Consider the following 26900-nt stretch of genomic DNA (forward strand, 5'->3'; position numbering starts at 1 on the left):
TTTTCTCCTGATATAACAGAAAGAGATGATACTGAAACCTTTTTCCTGCCATGTGTCCAGGCAGGCTAGGGAACGCCCTCAGACATGAAAGGAGAGGCCTGCTGGTCCAGGTATCGCAGACCCAAATAATACAAAGTGTCTCGTTACTTGAGAACCACAGACAAGGAAGGATTTACATAAATATTTGTCTGAGGCATGTTGAGAAATTTATGTTCCTTCACTTAGAGCAAATTATTTTATTATTATTACTGGAATGGAGGAAGCCTGAAGCCTGGATTGAAATCTGAACTATTCTAACTAAGCTCAGCACATACATACACAGCCCTCACCTCATACAGTGTGCAACCAAATAGAAAGCAGCAAAACCAAGAAACATATTTCATGGTAAGTTTATTCACGGTTTTTTCTCCTGTCAAAATTAGCAAGATCTAAAAGGAAAAAATAATAAATTATGCATTCAATTCTTCAATCCATCAACAAAGCAAAGTGATACAAAGAACAAAGCTGGGGGACACTAACTTTCTGCATAGTAAAACAAACACCTGCTAACACCTAGGAATACTTAATTATTGTATTAAAACGTAAATAGAAGAATTTTCTAAAAACACATGGAAGATAATAAAAAGACCTTTTTGCCACTTCAAAAATCCTGTCACCATATTCCATGCATAACTTTCCCAGAAAAAAAAATGGGCTTGTCAGACCAAACCCACCTGCACCCTTCCTTCAAGATGATATCCATTAATTATAATACCTAGAAGACCATGAGATCCAGAAACAACCTGCTTCATTCAGTAAAGATACTGCCTTTGTTTAGTCTACTCTAGTAGTTTTAAATGTGGAGTATGTTTTGGGGGGAAGTGTATAATGTTATGATTCTGTATTCTTAACTGAATTAAAATTTATATCCAAATGCAACTGTACATGTATAAAAATTAATCTTTAGCAGGAAATGTACCAATCATCATTTTATAAAATAAGCATGTGTAAATATTAAGAAACTATATTTGTGTTAAGTTGCATAATTGCTTAAAAGTGCAAAGTCAATGCTTACTTTAGCATAAAAGACTAACATTCTTCATCAAACAACTTATTTCACTTTTTGCTGAGAAAACAACATAAAATGCACAAAAGCTTCCCTAGTCCTTTAAAGAATCCATTTTTAATTATTAATTAAATCAATTCAGCTTGACTAGTGTCCTAGTTTGTTCCCACCAATCTGCAACCTTCATTGTCCACAACCAGAATGAATTCTGGTGATTCCGTGAATGTTACTAAGTTTCATACTGATGGGTAGTAGGGAGCTGCTACCTCACATAAATGATTTCTGATGTGCAAAGGAAGGCCTTCACGAGTGCCTTCCCTGACAATATTCTCGTGATGCTCTCAGGAAAACTGATTATTCTCTAAAGATGGCAGTCTGGAGTAGAGCTCTTGCTCTCAATTAACCTGGGCTGGTTCCAGCTAATGAAGTGGAAGGGAGGGGAAAAAATTAACAAGATGTATTACACTATTTTTAGCATACAACCTTATTTATATTCAATACAAATTTACCCTGCTCCTAACTGTAAGAGGAAGATTTGTTCAACATATAGTAGTTATTTCCAGTGTCTAAATTTAAAGTCTTTTCGCAAAAATAACAAGGATGTCACATCAAAAAAGGCAACTAAAGGTTTTCTCTAGATAAAGTTTAGCTGAAAACAGAGATGGGAGAAAACATGTCAGTCCTATCTTCAAGAAGGTAGAGAAGGAGGATTGGGACTACAGGCCAGTCAACCTCACTCAGTCCCTTGGAAGGTGGTGGTGTAACTAATCCTGGAAATTTTTGTCTTGCAGAATGTTTTAAAATACTTTCTGACTTTAAAGAGGAAGGACGACTACTGAACTTCTGTCCTTTCAGTATTTTTAAAAATTTTAAGTATTTTGTTTTCATAGAAAACACAGAGAAAAGGACAAAAAACCAAACAGTAACACACTGAGTTCCATTCTTACATATGACAAGCCAAAATATGCTTGCAATGGCATTCTGTTTCTGCTAACAGGTGTATTGGGCATGATGGTTTGTTCAGTTTTTCCAGACAACAGAGCAGCTGAAACTACTTCCTGATCACACAGGAGAATGTTCTGATTTCTTTCAGGACTGCATTCATTCCGCTTTAGCAGAGATCGGTGGTAGTGGCTCTTGGCTGTGCTAAGAAAAGGAAACTGCAGAGCTCTGAAACAGTGTCCTGCAGTTGAGAAACACAGGTGTGCAAACCAGAGAAAAGTGAATTCAAAACTTACATAATCCTCACCAGAGATGAGTTCCCTAGAAATACTCTGCTTGTAACTCCTTAAGAAAAAACCAGCAACAGTGTCGATGCAATATTTTAAATAAAGAATAACAGCCCATCTTCTTCATGACTGTATTTGATTTCCCCATCCAAGTGTTTAAATGTACACTGGCTCAAACACCACCTACGATTATGCCAACACTTCGTCAAAAATAACTTTATATTTATTAAAAAACCCAAACACACAACCACAAATCTATGCTAAACCTCAATTAGGAGAAACTCCACAGGCTGGTATCCCCCAACACCATCTAGAGGGTGTTAGCAGACAGTGCAGTGAGTTGTGAATACGAAAGGATGAAGACACCACCATATGAAAAGGAGATAAAGTCTTCATTTACTCCTGTCATAAATCCTGCAGCATATAAAACTTTAACAAACTTCTTTTTAATCTACTCTTTCTCTCCTACACATTAGACCCCTTCAATGCAGAAAGAAAGCAGACTCTCCTTCCTCACAACCTCTTCCTACTCTTTGTAAATATCTTGCCACCTCTGGTCACTGCCTTTCATTACTCCCTGAAGAAGCTTGTCTCTCACACACAATACATTGAATTAACTTTAAGGAGAAAAAAAAAAAAATCAAGAAAAAAAACACAAGGCTGTTCTTCCCTATCATCTCATAGTACCCAAAGATTGAACTCTTCCAGTTTTTTGGCCTCAGATTAACCTGTAATACCACATGCATGATCAACCAAAATCACTATTATTTTAGTATATCTCTTTCCCAGTGTCATGGTACTTACCTCTTTTTATTGCAGTAGCCTTCACACAGGTCCTGGTTAACTGGTCTTCCCTTTACTTGGGATAACATAAAAAAATCCACAAGTAACTAGTAATTTTATTAGCAAAATACTAAGAAAACAATTATTTACCTGCTTAAATACTACCCATACCTAATAAGTACCTTAGTAGTTCTTCACCTCTCACAAGGAAGGAACAATAGCTGTAATGCTTTAATCCTTCAAGTCAATTGAAAATGTTAAAAGCCTTTATCCACACACTATAAATTCTGCCATCATCATTCACAGGTTTAAGTAAATATGCACATCTCCTAAACACATCCGAATTACTTCTAAGATTCTGTAAAGTTTCAGAATGAAAAAACAGTAACAACACACCTGCATAAAATGGAGTAATTGTAGAGATTAAAAAAAAAAGAATCCACTTAATTTTTTTTGTAGATTTGTTTGTTTACACTTAAGGCAGAAGGAGTACTTTTAGGGTATTTGGAGGGAATTTTTTTTTTTTTTTCTTGTCAGTACTAAAAAAAGCCAAATGGTTAGAAAATGGGCATGTAAACATAAGTTTGTCTCTTCTTGGTTCTTGAAACTATTTTACTGATGCACAGATAGGAAATTTGCTCAGCTCTAGAGGCCATCCTCCCAATTCAGAAAAAGTAAAAAACTAAAGCAGAGGTCTCCATCCACACATGTCCTTTAATTATCACATTTTTGCAAAGCATCTCATCACTTGGCATTCTACTTAATGTCTCCTCCAGCTTCTGAAACTGAGCTTTTATTTATAAGCATAATTTTCTTATGGAAGAAGCTTAGAAATGTGAATTTGTAATTTTCCAAGTCCAGAAAAAAACAAAAGGTGACTAGCAACTGCAACCACCAATAAAAAGACTTTCCTTCAAATACATAGAAAAATAAATCATGGTTTGGAAATATCAGCATACGATACCACACATGAATTAAAGAGCAAGCTCTGACAATAGGAAGCACAATTAAATTCCATTTGCTTTTCTTGCAAATTAAGCATGTATGGTTTGAAATCTTGGTTTGAATAGATGGGAGTACCCTGATCTCTTCAACATGTGTGAGGAAATAAGAAAAGGTAAGAAAAGACCAAGCCACATATACCATGAAAAGGGATACATCTGGAAAGGAAAAACACTAAGTTGAGTAAAGTTGGGGTAGGGAACAGGGTTGAGACTTTTTCCCCAATCTATCAACAGGTCTTGATTTGGGACTGATCTGATCCAGAAGCTGATAACAAATTTTCTGCAGTGGATAATGATTCATATGAATACCACTTACAGATGCGTGTGTACATGTGCATACACACACAAAAAGTTATATAAGTGATTACAAGCTGTTACTCATTTGTGCTTTTCTCTCTATCCACACTCTCTTTCTCTTTGAAATCTTCTGGGAACATGTGATACAGTCTCCATTAAATGAGACTGAACACTTCTCTGAAAAATATGCCTTGACAGATGTTATTGGAAAGAACAGATGAAATCCTTTTGACCATCCCACTCACACTGTCAATCTAGGTAATAGAATGCTCCTTCCTACTTTCATATCATTAACTGTTGAACTTTGCTAATTTATATTCAAAACAAGAATATGGAGAAGAAAAACATTTTAAGAAGCTAGAGAACTAAAGGTTCATGAGCATTTCTCTCTACTTATGTCCTCTCTAAATGACCTTCCTTAAGGTTAATTTCTGAGAAGGGTGAAATTCTAAAATATTCAGTAGTCATCCACTAATTTTTATTATTTTCACCTCTCCTTTTTCAAAAGACATGAGTTTTATTCAAAGATCTCCCACATCAGCACCCCATCTCTTTTCCAACCCACTGCAATTCTTCTGTAGATTATAGTATCAGTATCTCAGTGCTTTATGAGAGCAAAAGACTGAACACTGACCTATTGGTCAGATGCTTCATGCAGACACACTGATTTAAGTGACAGTGAGACTAACCCAGTTGCTTAGAAAAGGCACCAACTAGAAGATCAGCAGTATAGGAGAACATTTTAAACAAAAACACATACAACAGCAGCAAGGGAAATTCAGAACTGACATTCTCAAATCTCAAATTTGCCTCAATCTGAAGGGCTCATTTGCCTCAAATGAGGCAAATAGGCAAGTTACACCACAAAACCTGTTAAAAATGTTCACTCACAAAGGATTTCCCCAAATACCTAAACTTGGACCATACATTTTAAATGTCTTAAAACTCTTTTATTTCTACAGTATTAAATAAATGAATGCAGGAACGCCTAGCTGTTATTAGCTACATACATCAGCCTTGATTCAAGGAAATACTTTGATATTTGTGCCTTGCATTAGATACTTGGCCTCTTGTGCTGCAATTTAAAATGGAAAGGACACACCTGTTATGGATCACCATTCTAGGCTTTACACCTTCGACCTTCCAAAAGATGGCCTATTTTATATCCAGTAGGCAAGTTTATCTACAGGTTCAAGTTGGGATAGAAAATGAATTGCAAGAAATGCAGTTGGATGAGAAACACAGATGGTCCTCAGCTGTGACACTCATTTAAGATTTTTTTGCTTTAAAATCTAAATGCTTATTACGGATCCATTCTGTGATTTCCGTGCTGCCTCATTTCAGAGGGTAGTGGAAAGCCACAGAAAGTGACTCCAAACCCTTCCATATCAGCAGTACACCTTGGACTTGAGATGGGGACCTTAAACTACTGAAATAAAAACAATTTGAAATCCAGTGATGAAAACATATATAGGTCCTCCCTCAAGCAGTTCTGACTGACACAGATGGAACACATCATTGGCCCAGATTATAAATGTTGATAACCAAATACCTAAGTTGAGTCCCTTTGTATAGAAGTCCCTCTTGAAAACATGAAGGTAATTTTTTGTACTGACATTTGGAGTGTGTGGGGGGGAAATCACCACGGTCAAAACAAATTCAACTATGTTCATATGGTTCTCCATCAAAAATGACAAACTACTGTTGTCATTGCTTCAGCCTGTTTAGTTTAAAGCTCAATATTACAGAGATGCAAAGTCATAAAACAGGATAATGGTGTAGGGAAAAAAAAAAACCAGTTACTGTGAATTTGAAACCATGGATAAAACATGTCATTCACCAGAGGCAAACTGGCCTGCAAAAAAGTTGCAAGAACACAGTAAGTACTCTGTAAAACTGTAAACATGTGTAAATATCTATGAATTTCCCTCTTGCTTACCCACTGTGGTTTACGTCAGCTCTCAGTGGTCTCAAGCCATTGCTGAATGTTCTGATTACAACAATCTGTTATCAGTATAAATCCCAGAATAGATATTAAACTATCACTCAGAAAATATTAAAACCTCTCACCAACAAAACAAAAAACTTAATCTGTAGAACTTCACTCTTCACCTCCCGAAACCTGTCCTTTCTGTACCTCTGACAATGGCTATTTATGTCTATTCTTGCTCTGCTGTTTTCATAAGGATAGGTAATGAGGAAATAATGCAGCACCCATAATGAGGATAATGATGTGAAGCTCAGACATTTCTTTAAATAGTTGCCTGGTGGCAAGAGGAACTCTTGAACAGCTACATATAACAACATACAGTACAGAGTAGCAAAAATCATGCAACTAGTAAGAAAGGGGGGAAGAGCAGGACAAAGGGCAGGGGCAGGCAAAGAAATGAGAGATCTGGTTAATATTCAGTGTCTCAACAGAAGCAGCTAGGGGTAAGAGCTGCAAAAGGATACAATGACAGTAGGAGGAAAAGACATCCCAGATGTGTGCAAGGAAAAAAACATTTACCTTGTTTTATAGAAAACATATTCAAGAAATAGGAATTGGACCTGAAACTTAAACTACATATTCTTTATAGGACTGCCACTAGGCAGTAAGACCAGGTATATCAGTGGTCACAGCAACATGACACAATAACTATGACTAGCAAATTACAAACAAGTAACTCTGAGTTCAGTATGATCAAATTTCTGTTTTTTCTATACCTGTGGCCACACACAATATATACTTAAACATTAAAATTAAGCTGTATGTTCACCAATATTGACTTTTCTTCTAGTGTTACCTATGCCAGTTTTAAGAACATATTAGAGAATAAAATTCACAATCAAAAAATGGAAATCTGAGTACCACTAATAAGTTCATCTCTGTGGTTCCCACCAGAGCAGTTTTACACACACCAAACAACAGCTCCTCACTGCACAAGAATGTCAGAACTGCCTAGATTCCAATAGGATCCACCAAGGATTCTCAACAGAAAGATAGGTAGAAGAGAACGACTATGCCAAATACACATGCAACAAAAGACAAGAAAGAAGTCATGGTCTGCATATACCACATTACCCTCCAGGGTCTCTCCACGGAAATTCCCACTCCCATCTCTCCACCCATACTCACACAGCAGCAGTTTTGCTCTACAAGGCAAGGGAAGGAGGATGAGATTGCAAGAAGGAAAGATTGATGGACAGACCCCTCATCGCGTACGGGACTGTCTGGCTGATCACACCCAAAGAGTTGTGATCAATAGCTCCACGTCCAGATGTAGACCTGTGATGAGCAGTGCTCCTCAAGGGTCAGTACTCAGACCGATGCTATTTAACATCTTTGTTGGTGACAAGGACAGCGGCATTGAGTGCACTCTCAGCAAGTTTGCTGACAGCACTAAACTGTGTAGTGACGTCAACACGCTGGAGGAAAGGGATGACAATCCAGAGGGATCTTGACAGGGTTGAGAGGTGGGCTCATGCAAACCACAAGAAGTTCAACAAGGCCAAATGCAATGTACTGCACCATGGTTGGGGCAATCCCAAGCACAAATACAGGCTGGGTGGAGAACGGATTGATAACAGCCCTGAGGAGAAAGACTTGGGGGTGATGGTGGACGAGAAGCTCAACATGAGCCAGGAACGAGCACTTGTAGCCCAGAAAGCCACCTGTGTCCTGGGCTGCATCAATTGAAGCATGGCCAGCAGGTCAAGGGAGGTGATTCTGCCCCTCTACTCTGCACTCATGAAACCCCACCTGGAGAACTGTGTCCAGTTCTGGAACCCGCTTCTTATGTTGGGGAAACAAGTCCAAAGGAGATGGCTGGAGCACCTCTCCTATAAAGACAGGCCCAGACAGTTGGGGTTGTTCAGCCTGGAGAAGAGAAGGCTTTGAAGAGACTTCAGAGCAGCCTCCCAGTACCTGTAGGGGCCACAGGAAAGCTGGGGAGGGACTTTTTACAAAGGCATCTAGTGAGAAGACAAGGGGTAATGGATTAAAACTTGAAGAGGGGAGATTTAGATTAGACATTAGGAAGCAATTCTTCACTGTGAGGGTGGCGAGACGCTGGAACAGGTTGCCCAGGAAAGTTGTGGAAGCCCCATCCCTGGAAGTACCCAAGGGCAAGCTGGATGGGAATATGAGTAACCTGATCTAGTGGGAGCTTTCTCTGCCAATATCAGGGGGTTGCATCTAGATTATCTTTAAGGTCCTTTCCAACCCTAGCCATTCTATGATTCTATGAAGGAAGAGTAGGAAAACACAGGAAAATAGCCAAAGACTGGCCTGGCCCTCAGCCAGAGATGTTATTTGCTCTAGTATCAAATATCTGCCTTTTGTTGACCCCATTCTTAAATCCAACCAGGTGATACATTTTAAGCTAATGTGCAGGAAGACTGTGTGTATTCAAAAGACTTAATAAGAAAATGGAGCACATTAATAAAAATGAAAATACTCAAGTGAGAAGGCTTCAAGATGAACAGGGAGCAAGCAGCAAAAAAAAGCTACTGGCCTACTTAAGAGATGCATGCGCATCTTACACAGTCAGCTCTAAAACCGGCTAGACAATCTCACACACTCACAGTAAAATGTTTTCCATTTTAGAAGCATGTTCCCTATCTCATCTCTTCAGCAAAGACATAAATTGTTGATTAAACTTCTTAAAATTTATTTTTAAACAGACAAAGCTTGTGTTTTAATCACCTTATGTAACAAATTTACATTCTTCTGCTCTCTTGTGATTGAGGACAAATGCAACAGAGGATGGATTCTCACTTGCTCTTTGTTCTTTTAATATTTCAACATAAAATAGTAAGAAAAGAGTTATATTAATAACAAAAAGTGTTAGAACAGTCTACTAAAGAAAAGCATAATTTAGTGTTGCATGGATTACTTCATAAGGACAGGCTGGGGGAAATAAAACTCACAAGCTGACTACAGAGAAGATGACAAAAAGAAGATATCCTTCAGCCCAACGCTCAGAAAACATGCTAAGATTTTGCATCAGCCCCTACTGGAGGTCCCTTTGTGGCTTTAGAATATAGAACAGCCGAAAAACAGACACAAAAAAATCCAGCAGATGGCTCTAAATGAGGAGAACAGAGACAGGTGACTAACTAGTCTGAGAGGAATAAAAATAAAATGGGAGCAGTGCCACAGTGTTATCATTTTTGTTGAGCCACCTGGCGAGGTAGCAGGTTTATCAATGCATGCCAAAAATGAGTAGTGCCCATCTGCTCACCCTAATGAATATCTTTTACTAGAAAAAATATAAAAGCATACAATTTCCTCAGCACTACTCACATGCATTCAGCAGACCTGTTTAAAATACTCATTTGGGTCTTACATGGCTAAAAACTATTTACCATGAACACAATAATGTTCTAAGATGACCCCTCGAAGTGCAGGGCAAGTCAGTAGCTGTAATAATTCAAATTAACAGAAAGTTGTTACTTCCTTTAAAATAAGCAAAAGCTGTGTAGCTATCCCTATCTTCAAGATGTCTTTAGAAAGATAACACTGGGCAACTGAGTGTACTGATGGCAAAGCTCTAAGCAGGAGGGGCAGTTCAGAACTTGTAAAGTTAGCAGTGCCTGGAGATAACAGCAGTGGAAAAATATCTTCTTTCAAAAAGAAGTACAAGAACCAAGGTACAAGCTCAATTTACCTCCTCTGCTGGCTTCCCTGAGTGGCAATGAGTATCATCCTTCTGTTGATTATACAAGGGGAATCGAGAAGGGAGGTCAGAGCTGGCAGAGGGTGGAATGGGGAATGCTCAGGTCCCTCATCAAGTACCACTACACAAACGGATGGAGGAGAAAACTAAAGCACACAGTTTTGTTTACCCTCATGAGTTTAAAACCAAATTACTCCTCTTTAGCAATCATCTTTACCATCTCCAAATACTGTTTTAAAAATGAATGAAGGCATAAGAGTTTGGAGCAGAAATTCAAATTTCTAAGACTGAGAAATTTTCAAGCTGGTCTTGTGATTCAGAGGTGTATTTATTTTTCACAGATGATATGCAGCTGAAAAAAATCCACTTGTTCTGTTTAACATCATCAATTCTATGTCCTCAGTAAAAGCGATTCAATCACAAACAACTGCCGGGATCCACAGAATTATCCAGAACAGGACCAGCATTTATATGATCACAACCATCTTTGCAAATACAGTTATCATATTACTACAGTTTCCTGTACGCTAGGACTCATGCTGGATTTTGCCTTTCATATGGCAAAAATGTGACAGAATTTAACTTAATGCTTATATAAATATGTATGAAGAGAATAAAAGAAAAAAACAAAAAGCCCTTTTTACAAAATACAAATCACGAAATGTGAGCAGATGTGTATCTAGGCAGTAAAAAGTTCTGTTCATGTCCGCATGCAGGAGGCCAGAGAGCCTTTCACAGTGTTTTTTTTTAATTCCAAACAGCAGTTTGAAAAGCCACCCATACTAAAAGGAAGCAAACATACTCCACTGGGTGCAACACAGAAAAGCTATGCACCACTGAAAGGTTATATTTCTGTTCAATCTAATATCCAGGAAGCTCCTTTTTCCAAAATAAGTTATTTTGATTGTTTAAATTCCTTTGAATTTTGTTGTCTTCAAAATTTTGTATCTCAACAAGAGCTACAAAAACTCTGACCAACTGTTCCTGAGACTCAAGTGAGACACTCCATTCTTAAACTCTCAAGCAACTTTACCAGTTGCAAAATCCATCTCTTTCAGCTGAACCACAAAAGTCAACACTGTAGTCATGCGCTTAATTTCCACTGTTTTGTATTCCTTGCAGTAGCATAAACCCACAGTCAAGTGATAAAAAGCAGCTAAAGTTATTTGGTTCATCCATGAACTGACCCACACTTTTTGAAATAATGGGAGTTAAGAGTGGGAACTCTCAGATACAATGCCAAACAGAAAATTCAGTTTAAATCCAAATGATCCAAGCATTCCACCAAAGCAAACTCTTAAGGTCAGGTTATAGGTTAACTACAGCATTACTCACATGATATTCCCTTTCTAGTCCAATAAAAACAGCTGTTCAGTTTTCAAAAATAAATAGTTTTATGAAACAGTTGGAGCTAAGCCTGCTGAAAATCTGCATGCAAAACAGACTTCCTTCATTTTTAACCTCTACACCAGTAGAAAATGTAAAGTTCCTACAATGTTAATCATAGAATCATAGAATCATAGAATCATAGAATCATAGAATCATAGGGGTTGGAAGGGACCTCGAAAGATCATCCAGTCCAACCCCCCCGCCAGAGCAGGGTCACCTAGAGTACATCACACAGGAAGGCATCCAATGTTAGTAGCAAAATATTCCTTCTATACCTTACTTAAGTTTACTGCATCTGATTTTTAAAACATCTGTCTTTCAATATGGAATGAGTAAGACACATTGCTGTGGCAGACAGATTGTGCCCATGCTACAAGAAAGAACTTGAAAGGACAAGAAAGTGCTCACAGACAAATAATTTTTCAAAGGCCTCGGATATGGCTTTGCACTCACTGTCAAAAGCTTCCCCTCATAACCCTGAGAACAATACAGAGACACAACACATCTTCTCATTTTATCCAGCATTATATTTTTCTCATTATAAAACAGAAAAAAGCACACCCATAAGCAGTATCACTGGTGGTGATCAGTGGTTAGATAGCCAACTGAGAGCATTCCTATCCTGTTTTAATGGTCTTCTGGGGACAGGACTCATCCCAGAGCATCCTGCCTCTACTGTGCATAACACTCAATTTATTTAACAAGAAAGGGTAATCTACTTAAGTAGATATATTCAACTTTAGCCTAAAAACACTTTGCTAAAAATAAAAACAAACCAAAATGAACAAAAAAAAAAACCCAAACAACCAAAAAAGCAAAGCCATAATGAAGTTTCAGCATTTTCTTTAAAAAGCAGATGTGAATGAATGCATCATAACTTGACAGAATTCTCCAGGTTTTAATTTTACACTGCATTTATTTTTCTAATCTGCCTTGCATACACATTTGCTAGCTAGTAAGAATTATTCTACCCAAATCTGAAAAATACTTCATCATTTTGGGCTGAAAAAAACTTCCTAGAAGAAAAACTTCTATTCATTTCAGTGGAAGCAAGTTCAGGTTTTGATCTCTTATGATTTCTCTTTGAGATGAAATTTTACACTACACAACAACCATAAATTCTAATAGTTTTGTTCCACAGATCTTTTTCTTGAATGTATCCACAATCACTCCGTATCTGTTCATCATTGGTGCAAAACAAGGGGTTTTCTTCCCTTTCCTCTCCATCCAGGTTACCAGACTTAATAATGATCTGTGCCAGCCTCCCTGAAAATACAGAACTTGGTAACTAAGCTCATGCATAACAATTATACTTCTGGAAACCATCCTTTATAGAAACAGAACCAGCAAAAGGACCCATCCCAATTTAAACATCTGAAACACAGCCTGACAGATCAGTAGTCTGAAGTCATTACTTTCATATAAGGAGAACATTCAGTGGGTAGTCAACGACACAGTAAGTACAAAATCTCAGTTTTGTCGCTTACAACTGAATCTTTTTAAGAAACTCATTTTGGCTTATTTCTACTCACAAACACAGGTCTTTTGTGGATAATGGCTTTAAAAATACAATATTTACCTGCTTTAAAAGATTCCTTCCGAAGAAAGTGGTCATCTGAGATGGAATAGTTTTAGCCACATTGGAAGAAAAAAATAAATGTATTAAATCTTTGCTGATGCCAGCACCAAATTATTTCAGCTCCAGGTTTAAACCAGAAGCATCAGAGCCTTTCTAGGACAACAGATCTAATGCTGGTAACATCCAACCAGCCTACTACCAGACAGCTGAATCCTGTTCTCTGTCCTATACAAGAAAACAACCTGACTCAGATGAATCAGATGGATTGGTTTTGTTTTTCAGTTGTTCTGTGTATCCACTCTAAGCATATGAATATAATTATTTGGCCTTATCATAGCATGCTGGGGGGAATTTTGCTTAAATAAGTCTGCTGGTTTTCCTGGCTGGCTTGGAAAATGAGGAAACTTCTATGAGCAAAGCAAACAAATGAGCAAAACAAACCAGATGCTCCTTCTGGTGCACAGTAGATTAAAGTTTTCGGCTACCCAGACATCCTTAATTATTTTCAGCTAATAAGTCATCTGGGTAAAGTTGCTCATTGTAGTAAGGGTTCTGCATCCCTCTGTTGAGTTAATCTCATCTTGGAGTACTCAGCATTTCATTGAGAAAATAAATAGCACATCTTTCTTGCAAAAATCAAGAAGGGAGCAAAGGCACAAAGTAAACCTAGCAATAAAGTAGGCATGAAAAGTAGGCTTTCAGGTTTCTATGCCACTTGCAAGACATCTTGTTGCTACTAAGCAATGGCAGAGACCAGTTTTAGCTGCAATGGTCAGACCAGAGCCTTTACCCCTGAACATTAAAGAATCAGCTTTTTAGGATTACTTGTATTATTTACTACCTTATATAAGAAGAGATGATGGTAATGATGACTAGAAGATGCAAAGATCACATGCATAACATAGCAATCATAAGTGCCTGATGCCCTTTAATTCTGCAGAGCACAGTTTATTTGCACCTCTACACTCAAGAATTATCATAAATGGCTTCCTACAGAAAGGATGCTTTACGTCTCATTCTGCTAATCTTCTGGCTTCCTGTGGGAGAAAAAGTTAGAGGGTCTAGTTCCAAATGCAAATCACAGGTTATAAATATCAAAAGGTGCTGGACAGGCCATCAGAAGTGAAGCTCTATTAGCTACCATCAGTAGGAATTAACACCACAGTTTTCTAAGAGGTTTGTATTCACATCTGGTGATGAGATCTTTATACATGGGGAATATGAACTGAAAAAGTACATCCTCCTTTGTCAAACCACTTCAAGTTGCACAGAGCATTTTTCCATGTACTATGATGCTCAAACAATCAAATTTGCATCAGATGGCCCACTGTACTAATTGTTCGATAGGGATATTGCCACTGCTCCAACAAATTTTAATAGAAGCAATGGGAATGGGATGAAACTTGCATTTCTCAACCACATTTTTGAATTGCATTAATTTCCCCTGGTATGGGAAAACTGGATGCCTCCAATTCTCAAAATGCATAACTACTGCTGTTACTGTGGCTTGCTCTCACTGGTGAGAAGTACCACAAAGGAGGAGCTCTCTCAGTACAAGCAGATTAAAGAAACTGACTTTTAAACAAGGCTCCAAAAACTGCAGGGATAAAAAAAAAAAATTAGCAGTATGAGGAAAATAATTTTTTGTTGAATCTTGCTCTCAGGATACATGAGCTTTCTCTTTGGGTTCAGCCACTCCAACTTTGTCTGCTCCAGAAAGAAGTTTAACCTTCAGGTAACATGATCCAGATACACAGAGCCCAATAGTTTAGTGACTGGAATTGTCCTCCACATCCTGGTTGCTCACAGCATGAACACTCTTGTTTAAAATCTCAGTTTCAAGTCCTCCACAGAATTAATGCCTCAATTAAAGTGAGGGTCTATCTCCCACTTTATAACTTCTCATGACAGTCTCCTGAGGAGCAAAACTGCCTACAAGAAAAGCAAAGCCTGAAAGCCTTTCATGACAGCATGAAACAGACAGTCAGAGAGCTGGACTTAGGGATGACAGGACTTAACACCTGCTAAAGATAACAATAATTCAGGATCAGTCTCCTTTAGAAGTCAATACAAATTTTCCTTCTGTAATTAATTTACGTTCAAAGATACCACCGGAGATGGTCTAGACAAACACTCTGTTCAAAGCAAGCTGTTCAAGGACTTACCTAGTTCAGTTTCAATGTCTGCAAGGATAGAGTTTCCACAACCTCTCTGATCAACCTAATTATAGCTAATTTGAGTTCAATGTTCCGGCCTACAAGTTCCTCATACAGAGGCCCACAAGATACATTTGCTTACTAACATGCAAAACCAAACCTATAGTTGAGCAGCTTTCCTGCAGAGACTATATATGCAAAACTTGGGAAAGATTAAAAGGTGCCCAAGTGACGCACACAAAGAGAAATCTCACATTCACATATCCACTACTCAGGTCTTAGAAACCCTGTTTACTATCTGCCTTGTCTATGCCTGACTGAAGTGCATGATGTACTAGTGCAAATGCCCTACCTCTTCTTTTCTTTCTGCATCTGCACATAATATACTGATGGACTTTGCAACTTATAAAGTGAAGATGGCAATTCTTCTGCAGGGCTGCTTATCTGCAGCACTGAGAAAAAAACAAAATATGCTGCAAGAATACACTGTGATTTCTACAGTGAAGCAAACAACCAGAGATTTAAAAAGAAATAAAAAAATAATAATGTCAAAGATTAACTGAATTATTTGACCCTTGTTTGTAAAACAATTTTTCTTAGTTTTGGATTTATATTCCCAGTATCTTTAATATTTCTATTCAGAATTAAATAATTGCAAGGGGAGTTAAAATGACAATAGCTTTCATTTAAAAATTATTCATTTAAGACCTCATACCTCAGCAACTGAGATGATTGTTTGAGAAGGAAAGCTGATATGTTTATGAGAAGCTATTGTGTACTTTTTCAGATGATGGCAGCATGCTGAGAGCCTTAAAAGAAGTCAACGTAGCTTTATTGTCTAAGCAGCCTTCTCCCTCTGCAGCAATCTAACAGCTTACATTTATAGTTTATCATCTTTTCTATGAAATTCTAACATTTGCTAATGATCTCTTAGACTGGGAAAAATAGCATCTTCTGTCTCAAGCCTTCCCATGTAGACACACTACTCTCCTAAAATACTCTGAAAGACAACACATGCACTTCATTTTCATAAGTCATCCATTCTCAGTTCTTTAAAATGTTTCAGACTACAGTATTCTCTTTTTCACTTCTGTAAGATGTGTCAGCCAATGGAACATAATTCATCCTCAGGGAAAGCAGTTTAGAATAATTTGTTGTGTTTTTGCAAGCAGTAAAACCTACAAAACTTTATTTCCTCTGTCTCTGGAAGCAAAGCTTGTTTGCAGATTCATTATGAGAAATTCATCCTGCTCCCTCTTCTTTAGCTGAGGCACTAATAGGATATCTCTCCTTTATTAAGCCCTTTATTCTTAGACATTGCCTTTAAGTTGCTATCACTGGTGATCTGGACTTTCCTTGTGAAATCTGACTGAAGATAAGTGGAAAAATTAGCAGATGTACAAATACTATCTCATAGGCCTCATTTCCATAGGAATCTATGCTTAAAAACTTGAATTTTTAAGAGTATTAAACTGAACCTAACAGTGTCTGCAAAAGACAGCAACACCTTAAGTGAAAGTAACACTCTAGTTTTCAAAAACAATACAACTTTAACCTGTTCTCACTGGTAAAGGTCATTGCTGAAGAATACACAAGTAATTTCATGCTCTAGCAGCAGATTACCCCTTATGCTATCTATTTAACTTGTTTCATATCATTCATCCAGGATACTCACTGTTTCAGAAGGCTGCAACAATTGATTGATTAACAGCCAGGAATCTGAAATAAGCTGCTGTTGCATTAGAGAGACTTTGTAGAGTCAAATCATACATGCATAGAGGGCTGTGCAACATAAACTGCACGTTTCTTTGTGGGTGATCCTAGGCAGAGGAATGAGAGTCACTCCTATTTCAAAGGTGTTGGGTGGTATGACAGCAATGATGATAATTTTTTGAAACAGTGAACTAACATGCAAATCATAAGCTACATCAAAACCATAGAAGTTGAACTGATACACTCAAACACAACAAATCCTAGTTCTTAAGCAGTAGAGGTCAGATAACTATTCTTTAATTATATCCTTGAAAATTTTGTAGCAGTCAAACAGCAGGTTTATGACAGAAAACAAGAGATGTTTTCCTGACTTGTACAAGAATATTTTGACTGTTTACATATGCTTTTTCAAGATATGATATGACAAGTAAGATATGATACCTTGCTCCACAACACATGAAATTATAACTGAACAATATTTTTCTGCTTTTATTCCCATTTGACACCAAAAAAGTAGACCATGTATACATGTTCCTTCTCGTGTTTCTCAGATTTGTACCTTAAAAATATAGTTCTCCTTCTAAAAGGAGTTACAAACTTTTTGAGAAACAACATGCAACTGAGAAAAATTATTTGCTTACCTAGGTCCCTTCTCAATGTAAATGCAAAAGTAGCAAAATTGCTCAACAATGAGCAGCTAGAGACAAAAAAAGTAACTACTTAGATCACCCGGTCCATCCCTTTTCTAAGGCCTGGATCATTCCTTAAAGCACACAGAGACATCCATGCCCTCAATATCATGGTAGAATGATACATAATAACACAGTGTGGCCTCAGGATGTGTCAGGTAATGTCTGCCTCAAAAGTAGCATTTGTTTGGTGATGCACTGCAGTCACTACAGAAGCTTTCGTCTTGTAAAGCAGCACAGAAAATACCACCTAAAACCTCAGCATCTTGTTGATATAACATGTTGCTTCAGTAACTCTTCAACGCACATGTAAAAAAAAAAAAAAAAAACAAAAAAAAACCTCCTTGTAGTATTTTTGTGACTGACACATACCTTTTTTTTTTTGTTAGGTATCATTGACAGGTATGCATTTGTCACCTTAGAGAATCCCTACTTACTGTGCTAAAAATTGGGTGCAAAAAAAAAAAGTATAAGCAAATATTAGTGACAGATTCATGGCCTGTTACACAACTGCTAAGTTGAGAAAGACTTAAAAGCCAACACCCCATGTTCTACCTTGGTGTTTACATCTACTATTCCTATTTATGCCAATAATATATAAGAAGCCTGGTAGCTTTCATAAACTCTTAGGCTGTAAATCACAACAGTGTCTGCTAAGATTTGCAAAGCAAACACAGGACACAGCTAGAAGGAATCTCTGTATTGAGTGTCAATACCCATCACCAGCTTCCAGTACCTGTCCTCGCTGCAAACCTGCCTTTATGCAGAGAGGCTTCCTCTGGCTCCCCCTCAAATTCACGTAAAATATAAAAGCACCTCCCAACATGAAGCTACACTGAATTATACAACTTAAAAAACAAACAAACAAAAACAAAAATGGCAGCATTACTAGACATACCTTCAACATGATCCATGATGAAAACTTACTTTATTGGACAAAAAGAACACTTGACATTAAAGAACCTCCTTTTTGCTCTCCGGTGAGGACAATCTACTGAAAGTTTGCATTTTTAATACTTGATGATGTCAGCTATTTTTAAATATAATTAAAAAGTAGACATACAATACAGTTACAATCTGACCCCTTTTTCAGCATAAATTTTTTTTTATGCAAGAAAGAAAGAGGTTCTGCAGTAAAACGTCTAGCTTTTAAATGAAGGTCTACCACTAGGAAAGCCAACTTCTGCACATGCCATATCATGGATATAAAAATGCATTGGTTTATATAATTACTGTCTCTGTAGGTAGAAAAGTCAACATACCAACATTTCCCAAGCTTGTTACTAATTAAATTATATGCATACAGGTTCAATCCAAGGCTGATCAAAGTTAATGAAAAAAATTCTCATTTAATTCAGTGAGCTGTGTGGATCAGTTCCAGACAGCTAACTGCTACTCCATCCCCTTGCTTCTTTATCAAAAGCACTCCTACAGTGCAAGTGAAGGGGATTCCATATGAGTCTACTGATTTTGTATCTTTCCTCAGATCTGAACTTTAATTATTTGACAGCTGACTATATTACATACAATTAATATCTTCCATATAACTATATGGGAGGTTACTCCCGATTTTGAAGAAAAACAGACTACTACTGTTACTGTTCCATCAGTATCTTTAAAAGATTTCAACAATTTCTTTCACAAACAAGTTTACCCTCATTATACATTTATGTGCCACACTGTTCACAACTGCAGCAACATGTTGCCATTTGACATGAGCACGGAAAAACTCAGTCCAATGTACTGGAAATAGAGCACTAAATTTAAAATACTTCCTAAAATGAACAGAAACATAATCTAAAGTCATCTAAAATCAAGGAAATAAAGAATTCATGTTCAGATCAAAAAAATCTTTATTTGAAGTACAATTTCACAAGTGTTGGACAACTTCAGTAAATTGAACATTACGTTTATGAAACCTACCTGAATAGCCTTTAATTCAATTATTGTTAAGAATGCTTTTTCACATTCTGCTTTTCACTAGATGTTTGTATTAAAATGAGAATTTAATTTCAGCTTTTGATAAGAGAGATGGTGTCTGTGCTTAACACTTCACATTCCATCTATACAGGGACACAAGCTTAAATGAAAAATGGTGTCTTGACAAAACTTTTGAATATAATGCTGCCGTAGTCGGTCACCTTAAATTCTTCTGATTCGAAGACAGATTTCAAGCATTTATTGTTGGAAAATGCACTTTCTTTGATCAAATCCATCACATTCAAGTTCAAAAGGTTTTGTAGGTATAAGAGGTCTACTCTTAGCACCTCCTATTTCACGACAGAAAACCACATTAAACGCTATGGAAATGGAATGATATTACTACAACCTTTATTATCACCTCCAGTCTCCCTTGCTGTAGCTACTCAGAAGCCCTGGGCAGCTGTGCAGAGCCACTGGGAACCTTGTGACTAGGGTGTCAGAGCAGCAGGATTTTATTTCCATGTAGTGTAAAAACATTCCTAATGGAGCCCTGGAACCCAGAACTGGAATATGAAATTAACTCCCAGTCTGCTTGCCCCTTCTCACTCAACCCCTGTCCAAGACTAAAGACACCAGTGTCAGAAAACAATGACTGAAATTCCTACCATATTTCTTCTGTTTTGCTCTGCCAGAGAAGACTTCTGCAGGGCCACTTTTAGGCATCTAATTAAAAATTATGCTAGCAGGTTGTTAATTTTTTTTTTTTTTTTACTGGGTCCAGACATTATTCTAAACCTCGCTGTTGACTGAGTACAGACATAGCTGCAGAATAGCATAAACTATTGTAGTTTAAGATACAATGAGTAAAAACTGATTCCTGTAAATTTACCCAGGCGCTAATATTGCTCTTGAAAAGCACTTAAGAGACTCCTCTACCTCAAAACACTGCTTTTGGCTCACTCTTCTTAGCAAGGGCCTACTATCCCTGAAATGTGTAAATGGGACCTACAAGTTGTACTAAGTAGTAAATTCTATTTAATTCTACACTTTTTCTTTACATACTGCAAAAGCCTTTTTTACTTTGGGTAAGATTCCCTGTTGCTGAAGCTCTTTTCCGTTGACTGAGTGAAATAGAAATCAATGACCAGGGGTTTTTTTATTCTTTCATTTATGTGCTGGTGATTTGGGCTGTTGTGTTCCTTTTCTGTTAATGAGGTTTAGAAGCAGAAGACCCCTTCATCTCACAAGAACCATTAACCCAAAATCTTAGGCTGGAATTAAAAATACATACTATGTTGAAGCAAACAAGATCTGTTTAGAAACTCTGCATCATCATTTACATTCAATCCCAAATCACGTGGGTTGCAGATAGTAATAAAGCAGGAAAAAAATAAAACAAAAGTACATGAAAAAGCAGCTAGCCTACACAGAGTGAGGTATTGACTGGCACGTTGTAAAAGGAAAAAAAAAATCAACCCACCACACAAGTTTCTAAATGACATAGTTCATTCCAACCCATTTAACCCACACAAAATGCCGGATGCACATGAACAGCAGGATTTGCAAGTGATACAAACAGCTCTGCCAGCAAGTCTCACACAATCACAGTATCTGTCTCAATACAGCTGGTCTCACAGCAATACAAATTTCTGAAGGTAAAACAAAAACAAAGTAAGATTGCATTGCTAAACATTTTCAGTTTGGTTTCTTTTACCCTGGTCTTTTTAGCAAATGTATTTACTAGATACGTATTTATTTTTGACTGCTCTGGCATTACTTCCTTGATTCCAGTTACTAAAATTGACCACAGGTGCATGGATAATTTATTTCTTAAAAATCCTACATGACTTTATCAAACCTCTGTGCTGCCACATCAATCTTCCAACACATTGCTAGGCTGAAAGATCAAAGACTTATTTTGCTATTTTAAGAACAAGTGTACTCAAGAAAACTCACAAGAATTAACTGCCTAGCCAACCTCCATCAACAAGCTTAAAAATTTTCCTTTGTGTATTCTACTGTTAAAAATGTATATGAGTTATCAAAACAGAAAACCTGATTTTCAAATACTCTATTTATATTGTGAAACATTCTCTGGAACTGTAGCTAAAGAAATGCACAAACTATGTTTAAAGCCTAAGGATAAAAAAGTGTTGACTTTTTCCCAAAAAATACTTTAACTGCAACAAATTATAGTGAATTATAGACAGTGCTGCTGAGAAATTTTCATTAGGCATTGCATCATAAAGTCCCTCAATTTCAAGTTCTGCCTAGTCAGTTAAATTCAGTTAAATTTTAAGATGGATTTGCTTAATCCTGGTTCTAATTTCCTGATACAACTCTGCTCTGGTTCTGGTAAAGTTTATGGCTAGGATTAATTTAGTCAATGGCACTTAGTATGTATTGAGGCACACCAACCTTGTGACACTGTATTTGATTATGGCTGAACACAACTACCTCAACACAGTTCAAGAATTGTTGACGTTTATAACTTGTTAAAGAAGAACTAGTTCCAAGATACCTTGTAGCAAGCAAAGCAGGGGATGTCTTCATCCAGGCCTGCCACCACAGGATAAAAAACCACAACAACAACAACAAAAAAAAATAAAAAAAACAAACTGTGTGTTAAAGTAGAAAGAACAGGACTAGTATTACTAACTTATTTCTTTGTCATTAATGCTAGAAAATAAGATACATTTGGGTCCATAGCTCACAGCACCCTAGGCTAATATGTTCCCCCAAGCAGCTTTGTGCTTTATCATCTTTAATGGCACCAGGTAACAACTCCTATAAGGCTTGATCATGTTGACACACTTAATTCAGAGAAAGCACAGCACAAAAAATAAAATAAAACCTTTGTTTGAAAGGCCTTGGAAAAGCCGTATATTTTAATTATGTCAGAGAATCATTCTGTGGGACCAGATACTTAAGTGTCACACTTCCCTCCAGAGCATCCCAGTGAAATAAAACTTAGATAGAGCTCAGGATACACATCTCAAACTGTGGCACACAGAAGTATTTCTTCATACAGTCTTTAAATAACAAAGGCAACATCCTCTCATCTTGCATTTTAAGACAAGATACACATGTTGATGGGGTGGAAGAAACTATACAAGTTATGGGGGGAAAAAAATAACACAGTAACATGAAAGAATCTAACCTTTATTATTAATGAAGAATAAGTGTTATTATAGCTCAAGGCCACATATAACTAAAGAATCTTCAGTTAATGTCCATTACATACTAAAATAATCAAAATGAAGACATAATAATTGCAGGGTTTTTCTTTAAAATAATTTGTAGAATTGCAATTTGCAACATGCTGAAAGATCAAGTTCCACACAGGCTCTGTCACTCAATGTCTAGAATGAGAGTAGAAGGGGGACGCTGGGGTGAAATTTACTCCTACTATCAGGGGTAAGGAAATGGGATCTGGTAGAACCTGCAACATCTCTTAAATGATGCTTATAAAAAAAAAACAAAACAACAAAAGCACAAAAAACCCCAAAACATTTAAAAAAACAACACGGAGTCTGATAAATGAAACTAGAGTAAGCATGGTGTTCCTACATATATGCATACTTCGGTCAAGTCTTCATCTATCCAGCAGAGTTTCTGTGTGTAGTATAATATATATATATAATATATATACACACTATATATATATACACTATATATAATACTATATATAATAATATAACCTACCACAAGAAAATGCTGAAAAAAGTCAGGATCAGAATACACCCTTCCACGCTGGGAGTAGAAGGGTGGGGAAATAATAAACAGGCTCTGCAAGGAGGGAGAGAGATAGAAGGGAAAACTGAAAAAAATGCTAACATTTATCAAGCAACATCTATCTGCTTAGACCAACTTTCTTCCTTCCATAAAACTTGACAAAGCTAGTGTGCCAACTTAAAAGTAAGTAGCTTTTCTAAGTTCAACAAACTTATATAGAACTTATATTTAATTACCTCTTTAATATCTGATAATTTTACAGGTACAATACCATATCTGCCCCTTTCAGAATATTAATCTTCCCAAGGGAAGAGCTGTTGTAAAACACTATGCAATTTTTCACCCTGAAAGTAATTAGTGTATTATTAAAGTTAAAAAAATGTTGCAAAAACCTCCTAGGTTTACAGCCAAAATAAATACGAAAACAATGAAAAGTTTATGCTAATACTTGCAAAAATAAGAACACAGAGTCTTGGAAGTCAAACCAATTTTAAAATCATACACACAAAAAATTTAAAAGAAGCATCATTAAATCTCTGTGAGGATCCTGACCATTTGCTCTGTTTTTCTGGATTTTCTATTTTAGATGCAGCACACATACTTCACTAGGAATCATTTCCCAGAAAGGGAAAAGTTAAACAGTTATGAAAATCACTTGCATAAAAATAAATAAAAGGAAACAAAGCATGTATAGTGCCAGGGGAAAAAACAAACCCACCACTACCAAAAAAAACCCCACCAAAATCCCAACAACAAACTGATCTTGGGCCACACCAATCCTAAGCTACAAATCATACCTGAAAAAGCTAATCACAGAAATTTGATAACAGACACTTAATTCAGGACTCCAGACAGATGAACTCTCATAAATCTTCCCAGAACATTACTTCAAACTATTTGTTCCCCCATTTCTCTTTCCCACATTTCTGCAGAACGTGAAACCTGGCAGCTCCATTCCATAGATTTGCACCCGCACCTAAACCCACCCTCATCCCCAGTTGAGCTAAGACGCAATACGTAATGAAGACACAGATACACATTGCCTTTAGTGTATTCGGCTACAATGACAGGAATGTAACAGACTGGAAGGTTAATGGAGGGATTTGTAAGGCTGTAGCAATTGACTCTCAAGAGCTCACTGAGCTCACTCCCCATTCACCAGAGCATCTTAATTCTGCCACCTGTTCTCACCCTGAACAGCAAATTATTGCTTATGTAGTTAGACATATTTCAAAGGGATTATATTCAATTATATGGACATACTTCCATATAAAGATTACAGAATGTGTCTTTCTGAATTTGTCCTTCAGAAGATTATCATCCTCTACCTATTATTATTATCATCTACCTATCTCTGTATCTTGAGTCTCATTATTTTCTTTGTCTTAGGACTAAGAAAAAGCATAAATTGTATATGGAAAGCAAAGTTAGATAGTTAGCATAGCTGTCTTTAATGGCGAAGATTAAGAAAGATTTTTTTAATTATTATTAAAATGGAGAAGGACTGGAAACTTGCAACTATCTAAAAAGACTGGCAGTGCTGTTGTCAAAGACATTCAGAAAGTTAAATGTATTTCCAACTACTTACCTTCAAGCAGAGATAATCCTTCCTCAACTCTGCTTCCTTTGCCTGTTAGCTTTAGTCACTGCTTTGTTTCTCCTCTTCAGGGATTGGCTGAAAGACAAATTTTGACATAGTCACTCCAGATACAAAAAAACAAAAGAGAAAGAAAAGGAGGTTCAATCTAGAAATGTGAAGGCATGTAAGGAAACACTGACAATTCATCTTATCTTACAAATGCATCAGAAGCAAAATATATTTAGAAACATGACCCGAATATACTAACATGAATGCTGGCCAGAGCTCTGATAGAAACACAAGATGAAAGATCAAAAATGTCAAGAACATGCAAAATTAAATTATTTAAACTGTACCATTACCACAATTTGCTAATGAGGGTATATTGTTTTCCTCATATAAATGAAAACATTGGTCCAGAGTTTTCTTTCCACTCCAGAAATAATCCCTTTAGATTTCCTTGCTTCAGCTTCATATTTAAATTGTTGGGGTTTTTACTGGACCAAAAGGCCAAGCTACTGAACAAAAGTCATATGGATACATTGCATCATATAAAACGAAAACGCATTACAAGTGGAAAATCATGTTCTCCCTCCCCTCATCACACAGTCAGAAAACTAAACAGGCAGTCTACTTACAAACCACTTAATCCTTGCTGCTTCACACATTCATCGTAAACAGTTATGCTCAACTGTCCCCCCTAAAAAAACAACACAAAACAAAAAAGCAAAAAAACCCAAACAAACACAAAAACAAGAAGAAAAACAAAAACAACAAAAAAAACCACAAAAGAAAACACCACACAAAAAACAACCTAGTGCCTTCCAGACATCCCATTCTCAGAGGTCACTCCTGTCCCAAGTAACACCTTTTCAACAAATCATACAATAACTTTCCACTGTAATTTTACTGTGGATAACATGTTTTGTTGTATCAGCTCAATTCTACCTTTCAGCAACATGATACTTCTACACCCACTGAGATTTCTCTCAAATAATTTCTTGCCAGAAATAATCAAACAAGAAGCATTTATAAGAAAATGCTTACTTAACTGGGAAGGACTTTAGCAATACCCTGTGACTTGAGTGGAACTAGCCCCTGTACTGTGCAACATGAGGGCCCACACACACAATGCAAGGATCGGGAAAAGAACCAGGAAGCATCCAAGCAGCAGGTCATCTTTGATTTCCCTTACTTGGCACATGTGATTGGGTAATCAGAAAAAGAAGCCTCACAGCAGTGTGTTAGCTGTGCATGAATCCCCAGCACTGCAGCACGAAGAATCCAGAATGAACAGCATGACCTTCACCTTTACCACCACCACATGACTGTGCACATGCTTTTATACATATTCACACATGCTCTTATACATATTCCTATATACACTAACATAGGACCGAAATAAACTCAAGGAAAGGACCAACTTTGCTCTAGCAAGACATCTTAGATGCAATCATGATCTTTGACAGAAGAAGGTCGGCAGTACCATTTGTAACACACCCAGCAAACTGGAAATCACAAGTCAGCAAAAAATATATAGGGGTGACTACAAAGAGATTCTCTGTTCCTCTTTTTAAAAAGTACCAGTCCTTGTTTCACAGCTAAGTTTGCTTCCTAAGCTAAAAATTTCAATGTCCACTAAAAGGAAAGGGGAGGCAGGGAATCAAAACAACTAAATAAGTTATCCTGGCTACATGACAGCTATGGAGAAATACAATGACAGAGTAAATCACAGAGGAGGGAGAAGGATTCCACAGCATGGCTCTAAGAGGCTTAAATGAAAAAGTAGGATGAACTTAGGGAAGGGGGTGGCATAGGCTGAACATCAGAAAACATTTCCTAACAGTAAGATCCAACATAAAGTAAAACACTTTTTCCCCACAGAAAGGGAAGTTATTTTAGACTAAATCAGATAAAACACCAAAAAGCACAGCAAAGAAAGCATTTCTGAAATGATGAGGTCATGGATGAGACCACTTAATAAATCCTGTCCTTCCCACTTCTCATGATTAGGCTTCTCAGAAAGATTCCAGTATAACAACCAACTACACAGCAAACCCACATTCATTTCTTGTTAGGCTCTTGCGATGAAAAATACTTTGGATTTCATCAACATTAA

At 37.0% G+C, this 26900-nt stretch overlaps 1 protein-coding gene across 5 annotated transcripts in view; it reads right to left on the reverse strand.

Annotated features, from left to right (window-relative positions):
• FARS2 (phenylalanyl-tRNA synthetase 2, mitochondrial) overlaps positions 1–26900 on the reverse strand; it is a 243785-nt gene that overhangs the window by 212742 nt on the left and 4143 nt on the right. For all 5 annotated transcript variants that reach the window (XR_007888605.1, XR_007888604.1, XM_051610550.1 and 2 more), the window contains 2 exons: positions 25420–25481; positions 24791–24877 (listed from right to left, as the gene is read on the reverse strand). The gene's annotated coding sequence lies outside the window, so the exon portion shown is untranslated. Of the gene's footprint in view, positions 1–24790; positions 24878–25419; positions 25482–26900 lie in introns of those variants that run through there.

The sequence above is a fragment of the Apus apus genome, chromosome 2, assembly GCF_020740795.1.
Source record: "Apus apus isolate bApuApu2 chromosome 2, bApuApu2.pri.cur, whole genome shotgun sequence".
In the NCBI taxonomy this organism is placed as follows: Eukaryota; Metazoa; Chordata; class Aves; order Apodiformes; family Apodidae; genus Apus; species Apus apus.